The sequence below is a fragment of the Schistocerca gregaria genome, chromosome X (genome assembly GCF_023897955.1).
Source record: "Schistocerca gregaria isolate iqSchGreg1 chromosome X, iqSchGreg1.2, whole genome shotgun sequence".
NCBI lineage: Eukaryota > Metazoa > Arthropoda > Insecta > Orthoptera > Acrididae > Schistocerca > Schistocerca gregaria.
The window spans coordinates 486,175,648-486,201,791 of NC_064931.1; the positions used below are offsets into that span (position 1 = coordinate 486,175,648).

Consider the following 26,144-nt stretch of genomic DNA (forward strand, 5'->3'; position numbering starts at 1 on the left):
TGAAATAATGATGAAGACAATACAACACCCAGTCCCTGAGCGGAGAAAATCCCCGATCCAGTCGGGAATCGAACCCGGGCCCTTTAGGACGGCAGTCCGTCACGCTGACCATTCTGCTATCAGAGCGCACCTTGTATTCTATAAAATAACAGTAGCCTCTCATTTTACATACCTACTGTTGATCTTCTGTGGTCGTTCCCCTTAACCCACTATGTGATAAAAAGTATTCGGACAAGTGGATGAAAATGACGTTATAGTTCGTGGCGCTCTCCATCGGTAATGCTGGAATTCAATATGGTGTTGACCCACCTTAGGTTTGATGACAGCTCCCACTCCCTCGCACGCATACGTTCAATGGGGTGCTGGAGGGTTTCTTGGGGAATGACAGCCCATTCTTCACGGAGTGCTCCACTGAAGAGAGGTATCGAAGTCGGTCGGTGAGACCTGGTTCGAAGTCGACTTTCCAAAACATCCCAAATGTGTTCTGTATGATTCAGGTCAGGACTCTGTGCAGGCCAGCCCATTACAGGGATGTTATTGTCGTGTAACCACTCCGCCAGAGGCTGTACATTATGCTCGATCGAGTTGAAAGATGCAATCGCCATCCACGAATTGCCCTTCAACAGTGGAAGCAGAAGGTGCTTAAAACATCAATGTAGGCCTGGGCTGTGACAGTGTCACGCAAAACAACAACGGGTGCAAGCCCCTCCATGAATTTTACTGTTGGCATTACACACCCTGGCAGATGACGTTCACCGGGCATTCGCCATACCCACACCCTGCCATCGGATCGCAACATTGTGTACCGTGATTCGTCACTTCACACAACGTTTTTCTACTTTTCAATCGTCCAATGTTTACGCTCCTTACACCAATCGAAGCGTCGTTTGCTTTTACCGGCGTGATGTGTGGCTTATGAGCAGCCGCTCGACCATGAAATCCAAGCCGGCCGCGGTGGCCGTGCGGTTCTAGGCTCTCCAGTCCGGAGCCGCGCTGCTGCTACGGTCGCAGGTTCGAATCCTGCCTCGGGCATGGGTGTGTGCGATGTCCTTAGGTTAGTTAGATTTAAGTAGTTCTACGTTCTAGGGGACTGATGACCTTAGGAGTTAGGTCCCATAGTGCTCAGAGCCATTTGAACCATTTTTTCATTTGGTCTAAATTTGTTTTCACTTCTGCAATGATAAAATATCTGTCATATAAATGTCAATAAAATGATCTCGTTCTTGAGGGTGTTGCATCTTTTTCGGTCAGTGTACTTATGTGTGAGGAGCGTCCCTCGAAAGTTGGGCCATACCTTGCTGCTACATCTTACATAAGAGTTTCCACAAGTAACATGGACTCACCATAAAATGTCAGCTGTTTTGAACAAAACAGTATTTCTTCATAAGTAATAATGCCTAAAGTAGACGAGTAGCATGAGGAAGATGTAAACAGTAATCGTCTGGAGTAAATTCACTGGCAAGTAAACGGACAGAAGAGAGCAAAGAGAGTTGGGGATATTTGTACTAACTAAGATGGGTGAGTATGAAGCTTTAAGCAGGAAATTATGTTAACATTTTTCAACTATGACATGAATATCACCGACTTCCTATAATTTCCTGGTAATCTACGACAGTATTCTGCTACCTACCATCTCGTGCAAGGTGGGGTGTGAGTATATTAATAGTAGTACTTTACACTCGCGTTATTTTATTCGCGGATGGTAGACGAGAAGGAAAGATCACCACACGTCTCTGGTTTTATCATCATAGTCAGTATGCCAGATCTATATGGAATAATGTGGTAAGATATTGTTCTCAATCGTGCACGCGTCATCTGAATCTACATCTACATCTACGTGAATACTGAGCTCATCACATTTAAGTGCGTGGCAGAGGGTTCACCGAACCATTTTCACATTTCTCTATTATTCCAATCTCTTATAGCGCGTGGAAAGAATGAACACCTATATCTTTCCACACGAGCTCTGATTGCCCTTATTTTATCGTGGTGATCGTTCCTCCCTATGTAGGTCGGTGTAAACAAAATATTTTCGCATTCGGAGGGGAAAGTTGATGATTGGAATTTCGTGAGAAGATTCCGTCGCAACGAAAAACGCCTTTCTTTTAACGATGTCCAGCCTAAATCCTGTATCATTTCTATGACCATCTCTCCCATATTTCGCGATAATACAAAACGTGCTGCCTTTCTTTGAACTTTTTCGATGTACTCCGTCAGTCCTGTCTGGTAAGGATCCCACACCACGCAGCAGTATTCTAAAAGAGGGCGGACAAGCGTATTGAAGGCAGTCTCCTTAGTAGGTCTGTTACATTTTCTAAGTGTCCTGCAATAAAACGCAGTCTTTGGTTAGCCTTCCCCACAACATTTTCTGTGTTCCTTCCAAAAAGGTTAAGAGAAAGTCATTATAGCATCTGCGGTATATCGTTTTGTAGTATGAAGTTTTGTTTGTGAAAAGTGGACATCTCTTAATTTGGGTTGCATCAGTGATTTATATTCAAATGCATTTTTCCCCTTTAAGGAGAATAAATTTGTAAAAATTACTACGGTACCGTTGCAGGTGGGTCAGTGATCAAGCGTACAAATCTTTCTCATATGAAGTCAGAAAGAATACGGCATGAAGGTTGAAGATTCCCGCATTTCCCAAATACTGATGACACTTCAGACTAAGTTCCTCCATACTTTCGCATGACCACAAAAGAAACATACAAAGTTGTGGATTCTTTGTTTCAATCGGTCACATAAAAGACCTATTGACGCTCATATTAAGATATAACATCGAAATATCCCCAGAAGGTCGTCATTAAGCTTTACCTGTCGTAATACTCGGATGATGCAATGCTGCCTCAGAGACACCTGTAGAGTCAAGCTGATGTGACGCACGCGTGAACTCACGGAAACAGGAAGGTTTTCAGTCATTAACAGCTCGAGAGCAGATAAAAGAAATTATGCAAAAAATTCAGAACGAAGATAAGATGCAAATAATTAAAAGTATGAATACTGACTGGATAATTAGCACACGTTTGACTGACAGGTAGAAACGGAACTAGCAGCATGAATTAAGATTACTCGGCGGTTAAGTGTTTACATGGATAACAGCTATTTAACGTATTCAGTACTACACAAGATAGCATATGTTCAGTGCTTTCTTTAAATGAAGATTTCCGATACTGTGTCCTTTACCTCGGTGGATAGAACAGTTGTAAAATGGTAGTTTATCTAACGTGGCTTTTACTTACTACTACAGGCTTGCTGCCAAACTATGTGCTGTTTTAGAGGTATTTAACACTATTTCGGGTTCCCACAGACAATCTTCGAGCATAGAATGCTTGTAACTGTCCTCGTGAAAAACTGAGAATACGACTAAGTAGATTTGAAAAACCTGAAACAAGTTACTGTGGAAACGAAATGGATGCACAAACCTTTCATGTGCTGCACTAAAATTTTCGTTGCCAAACTAATTTTTAAAAATTCCAAATTTGTTAGGTTTCGCAACAATGCGAGCTGTGTATCAAAGAAGTCCTCATTATGTTTCCACAAATGGTTCCGAAATCTAAATGATCTTAATTGACATGCGTAGAGCATTTTCCTTCGCGAACTGGTAGTTGTTCCACATCCTAGGAAAAGAGGACGCAAGGTTACATCTTCGTGATAGTCGAACTTAACGACATTGAGGATGGAGACTTGGCTGAATTTAATGAGAATGGAGGCAGTAACTGACGCTGGCCTCTCTGAGGAATCCATCCCGGCACGTACTTTAAGTGAAACAGTGTCAGTCAGGAGTTGTTTTGCCCATCGCTCCTCCAGAACACTATCCAGTGTCGCAACCGCACCACCACTTCCCTGTTACGTTAGTGGCAAGAAAATTTTGTCTCTTTCCAAAACGCAAAATTTTCGGAATTTTAATACAATAAGCAGCAACGTTTAAAATAGATCATAACTCGAAAACTGACCACGTTTCGCCAGCAATGACCAAAACCGTAACACATTTAAATTGCCAGAATGAATTTTCATTCTACAGAGGAGTGTGCGCCGATTTGAAACTTCCTGGTAGTTTAAAGTTGGGTGCCGGCCAGGGACTAGAGCCCAGGACCTAAGTCTCCCGCAGGAAAGCGTTCTGTTGACTGTGCTATCCAAGCCGACCCACTAACCGCCAAGGCTGTGTTGACGGGTCGTGAGTCTTGTTTGGATAGTCAGTCGGTAGGGCACTTGTCCACAAAGGGCAAAGGTCCAAGGTTCAGGTCCCGGTCCGACGCACAGTTTTAAACTCCAGGAAGTTTCATATATAAATTGTTTTGCAGTGATTGGCATAAATATTTAACATGAAGATCTTGGGGACAACAGGTGTCTTCACAAAGCCAGTTCTCTGATATAACGCATACGATCATCTGTTCGTAGTGCGAGACTTCAGTTTATCATGTTGGACTAACCAGAAACGTTGTGATGGTCCGACATCGGTCCAGTGAATATTACGTATATTCTAATGTACGTTAAGTGCGGTGGTTTCTCATTATCTTCGGATAATACTTATTAAATGGTAATGATCATCAGCACGAACTATTTTTTAACGATCACTACTGTGTTCACGTTGAGTGGGAATAGTTTCAGTGCATATTACCAAAAATAATAAGAAGACTTCCGAATGTCTACTATCTTTAGGGGGAAATTCTCTGTCGTTACAACGCCGCATTAGTGAGTGTTCAAACAATCTTGTGACAGGTGGCACCATCTCATTTCAGCAGAAATCAAATAATGAAAAATATCAGTATTATCAGATGCTAAGATGATATATGTTTCACAGTGCAACTTTATGCACTTCACGATATCGTAATTTCTCTCCACTTCCTTTGGACAAGAGACTAATAAACCCGCAAAAACCTTACGGATTGTCGCACTATCGTCCAGTTGGTTGTATAGAATGGGTTTTTAGCATTTTTGATCCACTAATTGAAGTTGTCTTTTTTTTGTCATTAGTATTACGGCAAATGCCTTGGTAAGTTGCTGTCTGAAAAAATTATGTACATGGATCGGAACATGTGCTGCAAGAGAATCTAACTCTGAGACGCAACTGTTTGCAGGAAGCTTTACAAACCAGAATTGAAAATATTTGCTTAGATGAAGTCCATATGTCCAATCACTGATATTTATCCGTATTACACCTGTGCAGATCAGTTTGTCACTTTTTGTGTAGGGCATCAAGGAAGGGAAAACTGGAGTAAACAGAGCAGCGATGCATTCCGGACGAGTGTTTCAGTTATTATTGAGAGTGTAAAGGTTAAAAATGCAACGCAGTCGGCTTTGCTACAAGCTCCAGCAGTGCGTAATAATCTCTCACGGTGACCTTGGACAACATGATGTCGGCCTGTGTGAGTATCTATCTATCCTGAACGTGGCACGAGCCACATGCAGCATAGTCTACCAAACAACTGTTACAAAACACTGACACTACCATTACGTGACTAGCATATCATTCTAATTAACAAATTTAATACGTGATCGTTTGATCTATTGGAGCTAATTATTTAAGAGTGAACATTTAGACGACAAAAATGCAGAGTATTAATTTTTAGGTGGGTTATAATTTTGTCATAACTGGATTCCATATCATGAGATAAGAACAAACATTCAACACAGCTAGAAGCAAATTTTATTAATGAAATAGACGACTACTATCTTCGCGATGATAGCATGCTGAAGTAGTTGTTTGCTTCCATTTACTTAAGGATACATTCTTTTCGAACAAATAGGAGTATTCAAAGAAACAAGTACTTCTGTAAACATCAGCAGCAGATGAAATAGCTTTTCGTAGACACACTCCTAATAATTTACTAAGCTTTAGTGAATTTTTGTGTCAGTGTGATAATTACTAACATTGCAGTAATTTCAGTGCTGGCTCGGTGGAAACCTGTTTCATCATTAAATGAATATGAAATCGTTTTTTTTAATTGTTGAGAATGGTACAGAGGAGCTGAAAAATTTACATACTGTCACTAACAACAGCGTACAGGTTTTATTTAAAAGACCACTGACAATGATGTGTTGTGAGGAACAACAGACTTCATTTTTTCAAGCGAGAACCACAGTCTGTAAATTCATAATTCCGGCACTGTCGAAATTAAAGAACGATGGATTGAAAGCTTCTTCGCATTATGTTTGGTTACGAAACCCATTAGCCATCTATGTAAAAGTTTATCAAGGACAGCAGCTGCGAGATAGCTTACTGTGTGGAGCAGGACAATAAATTGATCCGTTTTCAGGATGATATCCATGTCCACAAATTCATGTTCGGGTCACTGTAGAGGCTCACAGCTAGAGCACGATACAGGATTTGCTGATGAGTGAGTGATCCTCACTTTGTTAAGAAACGCAACAAGAATGTCACACTGTGCAGTACATTACAAAGAGGTTCAAAATTCTCATCGCCAACTTTATTGCAGGGTAAAATTCGGCGATATATACGATCGTCAGCCTAGTTTGAGGTTATGTTCTTCACTGTGTGGAGCTCTTGCTACGTTTCTTACGAAATGTGGAAAGACACAAATAAAAAAAAAAAAGTTCAAATGTGTGTGAAATCTTATGCAATTTAACTGCTAAGGTCATCAGTCCCTAAGCTTACACACTACTTAACCTAAATTATCCTAAGGACAAACACACACACCCATGACCGAAAGCCACAAATCCAAACTGTTCTCTAGCTACCGCATGGCAGACTAGCCATGAACAGCTCGACATTTGACTACAAGGATGTGGAGATCAACCTAAGGCACTCAGGAGGGTTGAGTAGCACTCAATCCATCGTCAATCCGGCGCGAAATTTATCCATGGTTGAGGCTCAGTTCCCCGCCTCGTAATCTATGAAAAATATTAACACTAGAGTTTCAAATATCACATTTCACAGTGCGTTCCAGCACAACGTCTTTCATATGCAATGCACTCCGACATTTGATTCCAGAAGAATTTCCTTTGGTTGCAGATGTTTTAAACACTCATTTTCGAGCGGCATCATTGTGGGTATTAAGCTTCATCTTTGTGAAAATATAAAGTACATGTGTGCATTGTTCACTGAGATATCACGGTAGCAGGGCTCTATTCTGGCATACTATTGTATGATGTATTCTACGTATATCTCTCACTTCATGCTCTTGTTAACTGGACTGTATTACAGCTTAACATATTACTAAATTGAAATCTCACGCAACTTTTTTTCCGTCAGTACGCAAAGGCTAATCTCAGGAGCAACGGTAGCAACGCTAAAAGGATTCACAGGGAAGATTTGTGTATACAAGGTGCTCTAGAAGGAATGATCAGTGTTCAGGAACATGATAGGAACGATTATTCGGAGCAAAAACGTCTAGTAAACATACCTCTAGAATGCATACCTTAAGAGATATGACCACTTACTCAGCAGAAGAGATGTGTTTGTCAGTAGCGAAGGTGACCAAGTGCTCACAGCCTTCAAGGTAATGTACTCCTATTTTAGAGCCCATGTTTACTAGGCGATGTTGCTTTTTTTCAGTAGAAGAGATATGTTTCACAACAGCAAAGATGGACAAGTGCTCATAGCTCTGAAGGTATGCATTTTGCATCCCATGTTTACTCCACTCTTTTTCTTTGTATGATAGTTCCTGTCACATTTGTGAATATTGAGCATTCCTCTTGGGACAGCCTATATGATCTATCAGCACTAAGTCACACAAGTCGTCCTGGTTGCCCTTGCGAAGCTGCGGCGTGTAGCTGGTTCAATACCACTAACTTATTTTACTTAAATTCACCGCGAACCATTCATGTGCATTTCCATGGACCATTAGGTTGTACGGCCAATTTACTTTTGTATTTCAAATCTCTGTGAAGTCAAAACTTTCCACGTAACTCTTATTTACATTTTACAGAACACTATAATAAATGGATGTGTGAGATGCGACATTAAAATTACGCGACGAGCTACAGCTAATTATGTTAGTATCATGTGTTACTTGCAAAGAAATCTGAAAACTCTTAACAGTTTATTTGGACGGATGTAGTGAGATAAATGGCAATGATCTCAACATAAAATTCCGAAATTAAATAGCTGTGACGTAACGACCATCACTGACAGAAAACCGTGCTTTCATTTGTTCGAATTTGTCTGTGTTTTTCGCGGTACTGAATAAATGCAAAGAGGAAGGCTTGTAAAATTATTATATACTTAAAGTTTTTCCCAAGTATGCTATCATAAGTACTGTCTCATACCGAAATGGCGGCGATGTGAAGAAATCCCAATCGCACTGAAACCAGTGTTCGACAGACGTGATTCAGTGACAGATGAAACTCGCTGGCCTCGACTTACGTACGCTCCAACAACCGCAATAGTAGGGATTGTGATGAAACTACGGAAAATCACTGGAATCGATGGAAGGCACTTACTGCTCATTGAGCTTTTGACCAGCCCTAGTCGTATTACTAACTATTTTTTCTGTAGTACAGCCCAGTATTTCTTCCAGTTTCAATGGCAGATGTGATTTCAAATTATATTACTTCCTCTTATACGAAAAGACAGTTCAGTTTTTCATATTCGTCAAGAGTTTGGAACGAATAAATATTCAGGGTCGTCAGAAAGAGTCTGGAAAACTTGTAAGAGTGATGCAGAGGTGTTGTAATCAGAAATAATTTTTAAGAAAAAATTCAATACATTGTGCCATTTCCGAGTTAATTCGCATTGTAGTTAGCCAATCAGGTTTTTAAACGCCAAATTCAAGCGGCCCGCCAGATAAATTAGTGTCAGTCTTTCTCATCGCTTAAGTGATTGCGCACAAGACTCCTCAGCCTTAGGTCGGTTTCGGTCTTTACTACCGTCCCATGTCCAATTTTTGTATCGCTTTCCCGTTGAGTTTTTGAGAAACGAAACGAAGAACACGTCTGGCGAAGCCGTCTTTGGTCTCTGGCCGACCGCTTGAATTTGTAGGCCGAACGACCTGATAGGCTAACTTCAATGCTAATTAACTCGGAAACGGTGCAACGTATTGAATTTGTTCCTCAATTATTTCTCAGCCTAAACTACTCTGCAACACCCTTACAAGCTTTTCAGACTGTGTGTCCAGCCTGTATATACAGTGTGAATCACCTAAAGCTACCACCGTAAATATTGCGGAAATGGAAAGTTCTACTGATGTGCAATTTTCGCCGAATGGATAGATAGTCGGGGGACTTATAGTTAGCTAATCAGCAGAATGTAATGACACTTAGTAAGTGTATTTTTGTACAAACATATACTTTTTTATAAACTGAACGATGACTATTTATATTAACAAACTAAAAGTATGGTAAATTAGAATGTCACTGGTGTACGTTTGCAGGACTCTAGTGTGAGGCGTTTACGAGATACCGTATGATGAAAAGTTTGCACAGCGACAATTGTTTGTGGCATTCAACCTACGTAGTTGCTACATACGGTCTTGTTATGTTTGCTTACAGTGCGCTTGTGTGTTCTTTGAGTTCATTGCGACTTGCTGGTCAGTTAGTGCGCGACAGTCCAAGCAGCTGTGAGTGGACGATGGGATTTACCAATGTAGAAAAGCTGACTTGCTCATGGTGTATGGAGAGTGTAGGAAGATGCAGTTCGTTCTTGTACGGTGTACGCAGCAAGATATCCCAATAGTCGTTAACCATCTCGGCAATTATTTATCAACCTCTTCAACCAGTTACGTGATGGTGGGAGTGTAACACTTAGACAATGTAACAGAAGGAAACAAGTGGTGACAGAACAGGGGGAAATTAATGTTCTTGCTGTCGTTGCAGATGATCAGCACGTTACCTCCCGCGCAATGGTAAAGGGAAGTTGCATGAGTCAGGCAAGTGTCTTACGCATTTTCCATCGAGATAGGTTCCATCCCTGTTACATCTTTCTCTATCAAAAACTGCATGGAAACGATTATGAGAATCGTGTTAAGTACTGTACATGGGCATGAAGACACTATACCCCAGATGTATCATGTATCTCGTTTAGTGATGAAGGCACATGGCCAGATAAAACGCCGAAACATGCACTATTGGTCTGTTGACAATCAACGTTGGCTTCGTCAGACTGAGCGTCAGCGTTAATAGAGTGTAAACATGTAGTGTGGGATAGTCAACCACCAGCTTGTAGGCCAGTTTTTCATAGACGGAATACTGAACGTGAACAAGTATCGGAGCCTCCTAACAGACTACCTTCCATGGGTGCTACAAGACGTTTCTCTGCAGACTAGGAGGAACCTGTAGTACCAACATGATAGCTGTTCAACCCGTAGTGCACGAAGTACTACAGCATGTCTTCACGAATTGTTTCCATATCGTTGGATTGGACGCAGAGGACCTGTGCATTGGCCTGCCTGGCCCCCGGATTCGACGCTTGTAGACATTTTTCTGTGTAGCAAGCTGAAGGACGCTTACTACGAGGACATGCCAATTACACCCGACGAGAGACGTATTACTGCAGCTTACTGGGACATCCCCGCTGAAATGCTAACAGGTATGCAGCAGTGATTCCATACCAGACTGAAAGCGCACATTCCCGCTGCCATTGGTCATCTTGAACACAACCAGGGACGGTCAGTTGTCTCTTTGGAAATTTGTGGTACAGTCCTATGGGACCGAACTGCCGAGGTCATCGGTCCGTACGCTTACACACTACTTAATCTATGCTAAGCTAACCTACGCTAAGGACAACGCACACACCCATGTCCGAGGGAGGACTCGAACCTCTGACGGGGGCAGCCGCGCGAACCGTGGAAAGGTGCCCAAGACCGCTCGGCTACCCCTCGCGGCAGTTGTCTCTTTAATGGTCATAATACACATAACTAGAGTATGCACTTGTGTTGTTCTTTAGTGTGTGCTGCCACAAGTATTGTACAAGTGTGGGTGTGGGAACTTTTCAAAATAATATATCTCGTAAACGACTCGCGCTAGAATCCTGCAACAAACACTACTGACATTCTAATGTACCCTACTTTTAGTTTGTTAATGTCAATAAGCGCTGTTCCATTTAAAAAGTGTATGTTTGCATAAAAAGTACACTTTATAAGTATTATCACTACTGTTGATTGGCTAACAATATAAGCCCCTAACTACCAGTCCATTATAAAAAAGAAAACCGCACATCCATAGCATTTTCCATTTCGCAGTATTTTCGGTGCACCTTTTAGGTGACTCACTCTGTGTACATTTTAGGGTGGTTCCACCACCTATCCTTGTGCCGAACTGTACCTTGTGAACTTGCGACATAGCATACACTTCAGTGCTGCAAAGGGGACTTTCTTTGTCACCATCTGGGCATAAGTTCTCCGAACTTCGCACACGCTGTTGTGTGCGAAGTGGCAAGCAATCTTCATTCAAGTAACCTCATCCTAGTCTCGGCACACGCAGCTGACCAAACATTGCCCGAAAGTAGTCCGCCCAAACATACATCCAATAATGGGAAGCGGACTGTTATTTCAACCTAACGACTGCATCCAGGAATTGGAAGGTCAAATCATTAGAATGATTCACATCTCTACTGATGTACCTATACAGACGTCTTCGTGGCTACTAAGAAGACAGCGTGGTCTTTCATCGTGTTTAGAGTCTAGCATTGCAAACAGAGACAGATTTGCGGCTCTGCAGACGTTGAAACCCAGACTGTTTTGAAATACTGTACCTTTGGCATAACGAGAAAGAAATATCAAGAATAAGGAGAATAAAAAAGAAACAGCTGAACTGATTTAACCATTCTAATATATAAACATGTATAAGGCCATTGTGTGGATTTAAGAGAAAAGTGGCAAGTACTTAAAAGGCACTGGAACGGAGACTCTGTGAGCCCTAACCAACCAAGGACATCTCGGCTATACCATGGAGTAATTCGCTCTAGTTGCCTCCTTAGCTGCTGCCGTGTACTTGTTCAGAGGTGCGGTTTGTACTCAGTTGCACCAATGAACAAGTATACAACAATTTTTAAGGAAGGAGGTGATGCATCCTTGTCCTTAGCACGTGTCCCGACTGTTAAAAAGTCACATAATTTTTCCATAGCAGGAAAGTTAACGAAATTTTCATCGCAATTTTTAACCTGCATGGCCAACAGGATAATTTCTCCATGCATTGAGCAAGCTGACTCGTTCCACTTCATTTCCACAAACTAAACTAAGCTATTTGTAGATGGGAAATCCCATAGTGGCTAAGTAGCTATCGTAGTGTTGGCATCACCAACTACTTGTTAAGGACACTGGAGTGCCTTATAAACAGCCACGCTGTCTACATCTAATCCAGACAGATGTTTTAGTCGCTCTTAGTGTAGGTTCAGGAGATTTAATTCTACCGTTGACAACCCTCTTCGTTGGAGGATATTTCCTGCTGAAACATCACTTAATAATAATTATCTTCGATCCTGAAAAAGTTTCTGGGAAGTATATCATTCGACACCTCAATTCACGGAGCTTCCGAGGACGTCTTCATATGTTTTGCAGTTTTTCCTCCCTGCATATTATTAGAAATACGAAGAAAGTCATGTACTGTCTGATCGCTTTGATAATAAAACCATGTCCCCCAAGACACATATAGCGTTTCTTATTTGTGAACGCTTTTTCAATTTGTAGCTCACATTCCAGCCATGCGGCAAGCACGGATCCGCTGCGGGTAATTTTAGGAGGCTGAAAGAAAAGATAAGGAAAAGATGATTTAAGTTTTCCGCAGAAAAGTTTTCGTTTCAGCAGTTCCGAAACACACAAATCGAACGAATTTCCATCGATCTCCCGCTAACAACGAGTCTTAGAAGAATTTCTGCAAGACGATCTTTTAGAAAAAGGGTTGGTCGAAATTGTATATTTGACGTCAACGTTTAACTCTACCAGGCTTGTTGGAAGGCTCTGAACTGTTTTAGATGTGACAAATTTTTAAAAAATAAAGTATTTCAAATATAACTTTTTGATCTTTGCTTTATAATGTGTTAGACAAGCACCATAATTATAAAATTGTTTATACAGATGGGTAACATCAGGATTACCCTGTTGACTGCCCAAGCCGAACTGTACACGATCCTGAAGCCACTGGAACACATGAGGCGCGACCGAGGAACGATGTTTCTAATTTGTTCAGATTCCCTTAGCGCACTTCAACAAAGGTACTTAGCAGCCAGCCACACGTTTAGTTTTGTAAGCCTTCCCTACTTAACACATTTACTACTTTTTCATAAAGTTTAACATCTGATAGAGATAGTGAAATCCATGTATCTAAATACCCTAAATTTCTATCCCTGTTTTGTATGTGAACAGGATTTCAAAGTGTTGATGAAGTTGCAAGGTATTCAGAGACAGTGGACAGACATTTATTTCGCTTGATAAAATGGGAGAGTTCATTCCAGAGATTATGGAGTGAAAGTAGTTCGGCTGTAGATTCAAATCAGCAACGCTGCTTATAGTACGAACTCTCGCATGTACTGGGAATAAGCTACCAGAAACAAATGACCATATAAAAAAGTAAAAACATAAGTCTTTGCGAAAGGAGGACGATGCTAAATTGTACACGAGAAGCTTAAACAAGGGGAAAGTAGTGGAGAAGATACTCGACTGTGCTGGGAAGCGGCAGAACCAGTGAGGCGCATTTGCAGAGTGTCTGGGTGTCTCGTTACACAACTGCTCGGTGGTCGTGGGGAGCCGCTAATCGGCTGTTGGTTAATGAAGGAGGACACGGAGTGCATCAGTGCTGCTGCCATCTCCCTTTTGCTCACTGTATTCGCCGCCCGAGATCCGCCAGCCAGAGGAGCACCGCGGGCGACAGTAACCTGGCGTGAAGTCGCGGAAGTTGGAGAAGCCGTACTAACGCTAGACGCCATCATGCAGCGCTGTCGAAGCCAATATAGCATTAAATGTTACGAGGACGCAAAACTAGCTCTGCTTTCTGGCGGTGTCTTTACCACTCTTCGTAGATGAGGGATAATTAACGTACTTTTTTTCGTCAAAAATACATGTTCTGTTATCAACTGAAGAATGCAGTAGACATTTCGAGCTTGAGGTAAAATCTTGAATCTATTAGCAATGCGTAACACCGACAATAGTATACGGGGCTTCAATTCTAAACCTGTGACACCAACTAGCCAAAACCAGTAACTTTCTATAAAGTGGTAAATAATGCGTTCACCACAGTCCAAGCTCTTGCGCAGCCAGTTTTCCTTTTTACTCCTTTCATACATCCATTCGCAGGCTTATGGTGACCGTAGCAGATGAAACTGGACAGGTTCCAAGAATAGGTGTGTGAAGAGTACGTACGCTAACCATAATCACGAGGACGTACGATTTCAGTAGTGGCTTTAAACGAACTTCGCTCTATGAACCAACGCTATTATTGATGTAAAGTAATTTTCACTGCCGGTCGGAGTGGCCGAGCGGTTCTAGGCCCTACAGTCTGGAACCGCGCCACACTACGGTCGTCGGTTCGAATTTCTGCCTCGGGCATGGATGTGTGTGATGTCCTTAGGTTAGTTAGGTTTAAGTAGTTCTACGTTCTAGGGGACTGATGACCTCAGAAGTTAAGTCCCATAGTGGCCAGAGCCATTTGAACCATTTAATTATCACTCAACACTTGACAACAGAGAGGGCGTACTTGATATTACCTTGTCACTTCTCTTCGTCAACATCAAGATACTGTAACTTTGCTAATAATTCGGCACTTAAGTCCCCCCCCCCCCCCACAGAATCTACAGAAGTGTCTCCTGAAGTTATCGTGTATTTCCCTTTTTGCTGGCGCGTTTACTTGAGCCTGATACGGGAGGCGCATACGTGTCTATTGTACTCATCAAGAACGTGGAAATGTAGATGAGATGTAAAGAACTCTTAGTCACATAATTCCTAGAAAAAATCCGTGAAGTCATGTCGAAGGTACTTAAGTGTCCCGGAATGTTTCCAGTAGCTCATTGAGAGAAAAGTTAATTTAGAAGTGTTTTCTTGCAGTTTTAGTAGTGCCCAGCTACTGCAAACGTTTAAAAAACAAAGTGTTCCAAGAAAATTCTATAACGGTATATCAATAATCGACTTAAGCAATCAATTTTAGTAAAATTTAGTGCCATGTGTCAACATCCAACGTTGGTACTTATAAACATATTATAGTGGGCTCGTATTTAAGTTGGAATAATAAAATAGCTCATCAAGCAGTTTAAACCACAGCTGCGGAGATCAAAACACCATTTACATAGTTTTACTTTCAGTAGGTGAAACATCTTTCTGAATGTATACACAAAGTGTACGACTAATAATCTTGGGACAGTAATTCTGTGGTATAGCTTGATTAGGTGCTTTTCACCCCGAGGGGTGGTAATGGAATGGGAGCGATCAAATAATAGTTGTCTTACAGAAGAGTCCTGGAAAAATACACGTTTCCCAACAGAATAGCATGATGATACACTGCATCCAAAAAGCAGAAGTAGGTTCAGATTTGGTTTCGGACTTCAGTTTTCGACCCTACGCAGACAGAGGCTCCGTCTTCCAGAGATGGAGACACACGCTGGAACTCGCGTATGTTTACGCCGCTCACCTGTGAGGTGTGCTCCAGTGGCGAGTCTTGCGTCCGCCAAGCCGCGAGGTCGACGCCGCACTGGCCCGCAACGCGCACCGCTGCTCACAAAATGCACGCGGCGGGGGGAGCGTCCTTGTTTCGCCTGCCCCTTCCTCCGCCAGAGAGCGCTGCTGCTGCTGCCGTCGACTCTCCGGAAGGTTGTCGCGCGTCCTTACGGCCGGCCGCAGCTTCCGCCCCTACACGCACGCGAAAGAAAGCGGTATCGCCTCGGCAGCAAAGTGACCGGCTGGCTGTTAGCTTCGGTGCTTAGCGACGCGTTCACTACATCTATGTTTAAAGTGTGTGGACAGAAGGTATTTCATGCACCATTGTCACTTCCCACCTTTCCTGTTCCAGTCGTGAATGGTCTGCGGGAAGAACCACTGTTGCTAAGCCTATTTGCCTACTCGACTCTCATTTTACGTTTGTGATCTTTACGAGAAAAAGCAATACATTTTTGAAAAAGATTCCGACTAAGAAGATCGACGACAGATTCATTATGAAGTTCTTTTTGAGGCCTTTAAAACGAAAGGAGCATACGACCAGTCGTAATGGTACACATTTCCTGCGTCTGCTATCGCAGTACTTCGGGCTGCTTGTTGTTTACACCAGTGGCCATAAGTTTAGAGGAGACGACAGAGGGCACTTTCCTGCCTCACAGCCGGAAGAGGAGTGAAAGCGGTTTTGCAGTAGAATACCATGCTGTCGTCCGGTCCGTGTCATATGATCTGAGCCTATGGCCAACGGCGTAAACATCTAGCAATCCAAAGTACAGCGCCATCTGCCGTCGCAAATACGTACCACAACGATTGCTCCATCATTTCTTTCTTTATAAAGACCTTACTCTATTTTTCATGTGGTTTTAATACGTAGACGACCTTACTCTATATTACACTTTACGAATAACTTATCCAACTTTAATGGTAAAACTGACACATTATACGGATTTTACAGTTGAAGATTGGCCTTAGAGAGGACGAGCGTATCTAGTGCAAGGGGAAATAAAATGTGCAGTTAGTTGTATCTATGCTACTCACAGATATTTTCCTCGTGTATTTGAACTGCACAGCGCTTAACTCGTAAGTGGAGGCAGTAAAAATATTTTCTCTTGTTTTATGATCTTAACATAAACCTCTTAATTTTTACCTATTGTAGCATCTGACGATGGGCACTGTGGGCGGGAACCTGTTATGATTGTGTCATAAAAAGTGACTGTGTCAAAAAAAAAGAACTTTATAATATACATTTTACTCTTCCAGGAGCGTACGCTGTCAGAATTTCAACAGTGAACTACACCGTTTTGCAAAACGACTCTGTCATTGCGCCTGCAACTCTAGTTGAGTGAGCATTTTCGTAAGACTTCCGCGCTTACTAAAACAGCTCTTGACGAAATGCCCCGCTCTTCTTTGAATCTTCAATATTTCCTCTGTCACTCATGCCGGGTACGGCTTACAAACAGACGAGTAGTATCCAATGCTGATCAAAAGAGCGTTTTATAAACTACTTCATTCGCGGGTGGACAACAATGACGGTGGATTCTTCGAATAAACCTACTCTGCTATCTGCCTTTCCTATGATTAGTTTTATCTAGTTGTTGCACCTTAAATCACTGTATACACATACACCGAGCTATTTAATGTGTGCGTCTGCTTTCAGTGATTGTTATCGTGCAATAACGAGACTTTCCCAACATTTATGCTTAATAAATTACATTTGTCTGTGTCGTGGGCCAGCCGCCAATCCTCGCGCCAAGTCTCAATCCGCTGCAGGTCTTCCTGTATTTCGTTACATTTTATAGCACTGCGACTTCTCTGTGTGTAACATATAGTCCGAGAACAGCTTCATGGGGCATCCAACGTTGTCCACTACCTCATTTACATGTACTGTGATCAGTGGAGGTCCTAGAACACTCCTTTTGGGTACACCCAATATTATTTTGACGTCGGAGGATTTATCTCCATTAAGAATCGTATGCCGTGTTCTATTTGCTAGAAACTCTCCAATTGAGTGACCAAGCCTACCTGATATTTCTTACGTCCATATGTTGTTCATTACGTAGCAGCGCAGAACAGCGTCGAACGCCATATGGTAGTCAACCTGGTCGCCTATACACAGGGTGCCTCTGAAATGTTGCAACAAACTTAGAGCGGTTGTTCAGGGAGTCTTGAGGAAGAAGTCAGCGGTGATAGCAACCAACGACGCTTCATAACGTCGATGTTATGTGCGCCTGCACCTACCAGTAGGTCACCCCTTCGTCAGAAAAGTGACTTTTTACGTTGACAGACCATTGTTTACTATATCACGACTGACTTCCACAATCGCCAGTGGAGAAGAAGGAGCTAGCTGCCGCGTAGAAAGACTTTATCTCAAATAAATTTGATGCTCTGTTGCCGTGGAAGATAATGGTTTCGGACACGGGTTTCCATCTGCAGTTTATTTTTCTCCTGGAGCCCCGTAAAATCTCCAATGTTTTTCGGTGTGCAGGAGAAAAATAAACTGCAGATGGCAACCCGTGTCTGAAACCGTCATCCAGCAATGCAAAAGAGTATCACACACATAGGAGACAAGGGCTTTGTGGCAGTTTTCTCCATCCTCTTCACTGGCGATCGTGGAAATCAGTCGCCATCACTGAATAACAAACAGCGTTGCGAGATGTTCCGACTACGGTCCGTCAGCGTACAAAGTCGCATTTGTTGCAGAAAGGGTGGCATAGTGCAGGCGCTAGAGCCTATAACTTAGACGCTCTGTAGCGTCGTTGGATGACATTTCCGGACGCGGGTTCTTATTGTCGAGTTGTTCCTCAAGACACCCTCTACAACCCCTCGAAGTCTGTCGCAACATTTCTGGCACGCCTTGTACATATCCTTTCGGGACCCGTGAATAAACAGAGCGACATGTGTTTCAGACGGTTGTTGTTTGTGGCATCTATGTTGATTCCTACAAAGGAGATATTGGGTCTACAGAAATGTCACAAAATGCTAACATAAAACTTATTCAAAAATTCTAAATCAGCCTTAAGTCAACGACATTGCGGTACTCTTGTGAGTGTCTGTTCGACAACCTTCCTTGGAAACGGAATGGATTCGCGTATTTTACCAACAACGGGAACGTGTTTACCTCCAAAAAGCTAATAAATGCTGCAGCTAGAACAGGAATAAATACATTCGGATACCAAATGTGGAATCATGTATGTATCCCATCAAGTCCAATTGTCTTTCCAATGATGAGCGGTCACTTATTTCTACATATGTCATTTTGACTGAAAGAAGGAAATGCAGTACGATCTAACTGTGTCTCTTCTTCCGTTTCGACGCCATTATGCCCACTGAGTGTGGACAGCTGGCTTTGATCTGGTTACTACATTTAGAAAAGATCTAAATTTCTTAGTTTTTGCTGTCAGAATGGTAGATAGAACATTAGTTTCGAATTCGCTGAATGTTTCATGCTTGGCTCTACTTAAGCTAATTTCTCCTTCGTTCAGATTTTGCTTGTCGACGAGGCTTTGACTGAGTTTAAATCCGAAGTGAAGCTTTATTTGCTTTCTCAACAGTTTTCTAACACAGTAATCGAACCACAGCCCGTCTTTACCTTCCCTCACAACTTTCCTCGGCACACACCTGTCTAAGGCATACTGCACAATATTCCTTAACTTTGTCCATTTATACCCAACATTTGCAGTCTCAGAGAGTAATTTTTCATATTGAATGCTCAGATAAAATGAAATCTGTCTCGTGTCCCACTTATTAAGCAGATATATCTTCCTAACCTCTTTATATTCCTATTTAAAATCGTATTCAGTGATGCTATAACGGTCTTCTGATCAATGATTCCCTACACTAAGTTATGAGTCAAAAGTTCGGCCCTGTTTGTAACCAGCAGATCTAAGTTTCTACCCTCATGAGCCGATTTTTTTATTTACTGCTCAAGAGAATTTTCGGATAAGGCATTTAGAACACTCTCACGCAATTCACTGTCCCTACTTTCCTCCCTAATCACTTAAGAGCTACATGCTGAGATTCCGCTGACACCGAGACTTAGCTCTCAAAACCACCACGAAGTCCTACAGGAAGCTTTGTCAATCATTCAAATACAATTTTAGCAAGCTATTGTGAACATCTGTCTCGTAACTACGGTGGCACAGCAAAACTTTCTCGGGCTGAAAGTGAAAGGATGTTTTGTCGGTCAAGATGCCCTTATTTTATAACGTAGTGTTTTTTCTGGTGAATTATATTTCCCAACTATGAAGTATGGTTCTAGACGGCCTGAAACCGAGCGAGGTGGCGCAGTGGTTAGCACACTGGACTCGCATTCGGAAGGACGACGGTTCAATCCCGTCTCCGGCCATCCTGATTTAGGTTTTCCGTGATTTCCCTAAATCGTTTCAGGCAAATGCCGGGATGGTTCCTTTGAAAGGGCACGGCCGATTTCCTTCCCAATCCTTCCCTAACCCGAGCTTGCGCTCCGTCTCTAATGACCTCGTTGTCGACGGGACGTTAAACACTAACCACCACCAATAGACGGCCTGAAATATCCTTCAACAGCAGACATAGCCTCATCATTGAAACGGTAACACATTCCAAGCGCAAATTTCCTTATGTGTAAGAACAACAGAAAGTCAGTGTGTGAAATCAGGCGAGAAGACTGAATATTAGTGCAGTTCGTATTTCAGATTCAGGTGATTTGTCTTTTTCAGAGAATTTTTTCCATCAGAATCCAGTCCTCACCACACTTTTTTTTTAAAGAAATAAGTTGGTTCAGAATACTTGAGTGATATTGACCAGCCTGTATTCTACCCTTTGAAAGATACTCAATTAGAATAACCCTATTTGTGCCACAGAGCATTTCTGACAGATGCAATCGGATTTATCTTTCTTAGTGTACGGGCACTTACTCCCAGTCTTTCGACTGCGTGAAGTGGCGGATATAAGTCTCATAGACCGACAAACGATTATAATTACAGAAAAAAATGGATGGTTTATTCAAATGTAAGAGCTCCACAAATTCAGCGAGGTGATAACGCGTTGGTCCACCTCTGGCCCTTATAAAAGCAGTTACTGCTAGGCATAAATTGGTAGTTGTCGGATGTCCTCCTGAGTGGTATCGTCCCAAATTCTGTCCAAGCCCGAGATAGCTGGCGGGCACTGCCCATAATATTCCAAACGTTCTCAATTGAGGAGAGATCTGACGACCTTGCTGGCCAAGATAGGGTTTGGCAAGTACGAAGATAAGCGGGAGAAACTCTCGCCGTGTGTGGGCGGTCATTATCTTGCTGAAATCTAAGCCTAAGATGCCCTTCCGTGCAGGGCAACGAAACAGAGCGTAGATTATCGTCAATGTACCGCTGTGTTGTAAGGGTACTGCGGACAACAGCCAACGTGCTCCTCCTATGAAAAGAAGACCATCACTCTTGATTGTCTTGCCATGTGTCTCGTAACTACGGTGGCATAGAGAAAGTTTCTCGGACTGAAAGTGAAAGGATGTTTTGTAGGTCAAGATGCCCTTATTTTATGACGTTGTGGTTGGTATCGGAGCGTGTCCAAAAGCGTCTTCAGCCTAGAATCTCATTTCTTGGAGTAGAGTTGTCTTCAGTGATGAGTTCTGCTTCGAAATGAGCCTTTATGACAAGCGATAACGTATGCTGAGACGCCGTGGGCGGCGGTGGGATACCAACCAGACTGATGCCTCCATACAGCCCGACAACCAGGAGTGATGGTCTGAGATGCCATTTCTTTTCATAGCAGGACCCCTTTGGTTGTCATCCGCTGCACCGTTACATCACAATGGTACGTGGACGATATTCTACGCCCGGTTTGTTGCCTTTCATGGCAAGCTATCTTGGGCTTATATTTCAACAAGATAATGCCGCCCGAATACGGCGAGAGTTTCTACTGTTTGTCTTCGTGTTTTAAAAACCTTGCTTTGGCCAACTAGGTCGCTGGATCTGTCCCCAATTGAGAAAGTTAGGAAGATTACGGGCAGCGTCCTCCAACCACCTCGTCATTTTGACGATCTAACGCACCAATTGGTCAGAATCTTGCACGATAACTCTCAGGAGGACACCCAACTACTCTATCAATCAATTCCAAGACGAATAACTGTTTTCATAAGGGCCAGAGGTGGACCAAAGACGTTATTGACTTGCTCAATTTGTGAATCTCTTTCTTTGACTAAATTATCTAATTTTTCTGGAATTGTTGTCATTTGTTTGTCTGTGAAGGTACATCACACCTACTGATTTTGTTCCTATTAAGATAATTCCTTTGTGGTACGTCTTTTTTTTATCTTAGAGTATATTTCAAAAAATGCAGTAGTCACACTGCATAGAACTTTCACTTAAATAAAGCTTAATGCTTAATTCTTTCCATATGCCAATGGTGCCAATAGTTTGATATGACGTACCTTTCATTGTTAATCATTCAAAGTTACGAGGGCACGCTGAAAAGTAATACCTCCTAGTTATTTATGTGAAATATCTTGAGGTTCTCTTAAATAAATATCAACGTTATTTAGTTCTACATCTTTATTCTTCATGTCTACATATTTGCAGCCCTCTGCCGCCAGAAGTCTTGAAACCTTAGCGTGTAACGTGGGGGTATGTAACGTAACTATTTCAGTGCGTGAGAAACAGCGTGCTGTAATCGAGTTTCGAATTCGAAGAGTTCCTCCACGCATGAACACCCTGTCCTTCAGCATTACAATTCCAGGCCATACACGAGCACTGCGACATCTGCATCAATCCGAGGCCTTGGGTTCACTGTCATCGATCATCCTCCACACAGTCCCGACATGGCTCCATCCAATTTTCATCTGTTTCCAAAACCAAAATAACACCTCGAAGGACTTCATTTAGGTAGTAATGAAGCGGTGAGAGCAGAGGTGAGATTGTGCCTTCTTCAACAACGTAAAATATTCCACAGTGACGGTAATAACAAATAGCGAGCGCTCTTGTTGGGAGAAATGTAAACATCACTAGGGTGACTACGTTGAGAAATAAATATATAGACATGAAGAATAAAGATGTACGATGGTGACAGCGTTTCTTTTAACTAAAAAGCTTTAACAGTTTTCACATAAGAAATTTGTAGGCATTATTTTTCAGCACGGTCTTGCGAATTAAACCTCATGTGGGGTTGAAAATTTCATACCCTGGTTATTCCTTCATAACAGCTGTCATCCACAAACGTACGAGGCTTTGGTAAGCTGCAAACCAACCCCCAAAAGCATTGCGCTGAACATACCAAATGTTGTAGAGTGCTGCAGAGCGATGAACGAATGTAGTTCCATCATATATGTACTACTAAATATGGTGTTATCCAGGCGACAGATGAGAAGCTGAAATACATTTATTTTGCAAATTCCAGTTCATAAAATGAGGTTTTAATTTCAGCTTTCACCAAACACACTACCGCTAGGAATTAGATAGAGAGCATCCATACGAAGATAGTAGGGTACAAGTACAGAATCTATTGTAGTCCTGCCAAAGAAACAACGAAAAAATGTTCCGTAGTGAGAACGCTTCAATATAAACATACCGTCTTACCAAAAGTATCCAGAAGCATATTAGTGGACTTCATTATGGGGTGAGTCCATCCTTCGCCTTTATGACAGTTCAGCACAACTGTGGACACTTTCAACGAGGTGCGAGGAAGTCTGTGGAATAATGGCAGCCCACTCTTCCTCAACTGCCGAATTCAGAGAAGGTAGTTATGAACTCTGGGGTCTGGAGTGGAGTCGATGTTCTAACTCGTCCCAAAGGTGTTCTGTTAGGTTCAGGTCGGAACTCTGGGCAGACCAGTCCGTTTCAGGAGTGTCATTGTCCACAAATCATTTCCTTACAATTGTTTCATTATGGCAGGGTGCACTACCTTGTTTATACAAACAATCATTTTCTCCGGATTGTTCATCTACTGTACGTAGTATACAATTCCTGTACAATGTGTCCATACCCTCCACATTTAGCGTTCACTTAAGCGCAATAAGGAGATAACACGCTAACTACGATAAACACATCTATACCCTAAGATAGGGCTCTCCGGGTGTTCGCCAAACCCAAACCCAACCCATCGGGTGTAGCGTGATTCATCACTCCAAACCACTCGTTTCCAGCCATTCACTGCCTAGTGGCGTCGTCCTCTACACTATCTGAAGCGTTGATTTGGACTGCAGAAATCTGTGGGTAATGAGGATCCACTAGATATTGTAACCCACTTTTTTTTTACTCCCATAAATCACTGTGCTAGCTTGACTGCGCTTAGCACTTACGAATTCACATGTCATTCCTTCGGCTGATTTCATGCAATTTTTTAGAATACTCTCCGCTATGCACGATGGGTCGTGTCTGTCAGTACATGATGTTTGCCTTGTGTTGATTGAGTTGTTGTTGCTTCTTTGCATTTTCCCCTTCAGTCACATCACCTATAGTCGACTCGGGCGGCCTTAGAATGATTGAAATACCCATGATGGATTTGTTTCTCGGATGACATCCAATGACTAGTCGATGTTCGAAGTCACTGAGCTCTCCTGACTGAGGCGTTTTGCTCTTACTGCTTCTGTACTGACAACACAACACTCTCCTCCGCCTTTTAAACTGGCAGTTTCGCCTCTCTTGACATGCAGTATTAAGTCCGCATTACCTAGGGTGTCCAGACACTTTTTATTAGATATTGCATGTAACCATAATAGAGGACTCTCGATGTCAGTGGAAAAATGAAGTCTGAGAGATAAGATTGGTCGCACAATGAACGTAGCCACACATGCCGCTAGTAACACTATGCCTGAACTACACTCATGCTCATAAATTAAGGATAATGCTGATACATGGTGAAACAACGCTCTGGTGGGCGGTTTACCGGTTTAAATAACCTCGGGGTATAACCATGCGGTGGATTTGACCTGTGGTCGTCGGACGGTGGTGTTGACAGCAGTCCACATACGCAGAGGTGTGTTGATGCCTATCAGAGTACGGTGAAGCGAGTAAGTGTGCAGACATTTTCAGACGTGCTAGTGTGACTGTGTGTTGAAAATGGCTCAAAGAACACATATTGATGACGTTATGAGGGGTAGAATACTAGGGCGACTGAAGGCTGGTCAAAACAGCAGGTCGTAGCACGGGCCTTCCGCGTGCCACAAAGTGTGATTTAAAGATTATGGCAACGATTCCAGCAGTCAGGAAACGTGTCCATGCGCTACAGTACGGGACGTCCAAAGTGCACAACACCACAAGAAGACCGATATCTCACCATCAGTGTTCGCAGACAGCCACGGAGTACTGCACGTAGCCTTGCTCGGGACTTTACCGCAGCCGCTGGAACAGTTGTCTCCAGACACACAGTCTACAGACGACTGAACAGACATGGTTTATTCGCCCGGAGATCTGCAAGGTGCATTCCACTGACCCCTGGTCACAGAAGAGCCCGTAAAGCCTGGTGTCAACAACACAGTACATGGCCATTGGAACAGTGATCCCATGTTATGTACAGGGACGAGTCCAGGTATAGTCTGAACAGTGATTCTCGCCGGGTTTTCATCTGGCGTCAACCAGGAACCTTATACCAACCCCCTTAATGTCCTTGAAAGGGACCTGTATGGAGGTCGTGGTTTGATTGTGTGGGGTGGGATTATGATTGATGTATGTACACCCCTGCCTGTCTTTGGCAGAGGAACTGTAACAGGTCAGGTGTATAGTGACGCCATTTTGCACCAATATGTCCGCCTTTTCAGGGGTGCAGTGTGTCCCACCTTCCTCCTGATGGATGATAACGCACGGCCCCACTGAGCTACCACCGTGGAGGAGTACCTTGAAACAGAAGCTGTCAGGCAAATGAAGTGGCCTGTTCTCCAGACCTAAACCCAATCGAGCACTTCTGGGATGCTCTCGGTCGACGTATCGCTGTACGTCTTCAAACCCTCTCAACACTTCAGGAGCTCCGACAGGCGCTGGTGCAGAAATGGGATGCTATACCCCAGCAGCTGCTCGACCAACAGATTCAGAGTATGCAAATCCGTTGTGCGGCCTGTTTACGTGTGCATGATGAACATACCCCATACTGATGTCGGGGTACATCCGCAGGAAACAGTGCCGTTTTGTAGCACTTGTGTTTCGGGACGGTTTTCTCACCAATACCGTGGACTTACAGATGTGTGTCGTGTGTGTTCCCTATGTGCCAATGCTATTAGCGCCAGTTTGTGTAGTGCCACGTTCTGTGGCACCACATTATGCATTTATCCTTCATTTATGAGTATGAATGTAGAGCGCTACAAGGGTCAACTGCCCTGAGTAGTTCCGTATTTGTGTGTGTGTGTGTGTGTGTGTGTGTGTGTTTGTTTTGTCAAGTATCTATCGGTGCACTGCTCTAAATGCAGAACCACTTCCTCGCTATGGGGCAATGAAGCCACCGCCCCAGATATGCCTTCTGGTTGTCGTACATCTCAGACACTCCTACTGGACGTTCCAGACATGGAAAAACGTCATGTAAGGTGATATGACGTGGTACACGTTATAGGGTGCCAGTACCAAATAAAGCGATGAATTCTAGAATTGGTTTTTATTCAAGAAAGTGATGTAGATATTTTCGTGACGAGAGGTTTAAAATGAATTGGATGGTGCCCCTGAT

General features: G+C 42.8%; 1 protein-coding gene across 1 annotated transcript in view; it reads right to left on the reverse strand.

Moving 5' to 3' along the window:
- Positions 1-15,605, reverse strand: part of LOC126299094 (elongation of very long chain fatty acids protein AAEL008004-like) — a 131,442-nt gene extending 115,837 nt beyond the window's left edge. Inside the window, exon 1 of the mRNA XM_049990769.1 lies at positions 15,511-15,605. The gene's annotated coding sequence lies outside the window, so the exon portion shown is untranslated. The remainder of the gene's footprint in view (positions 1-15,510) is intronic.
- Between the last annotated feature and the right edge of the window lie 10,539 nt (positions 15,606-26,144).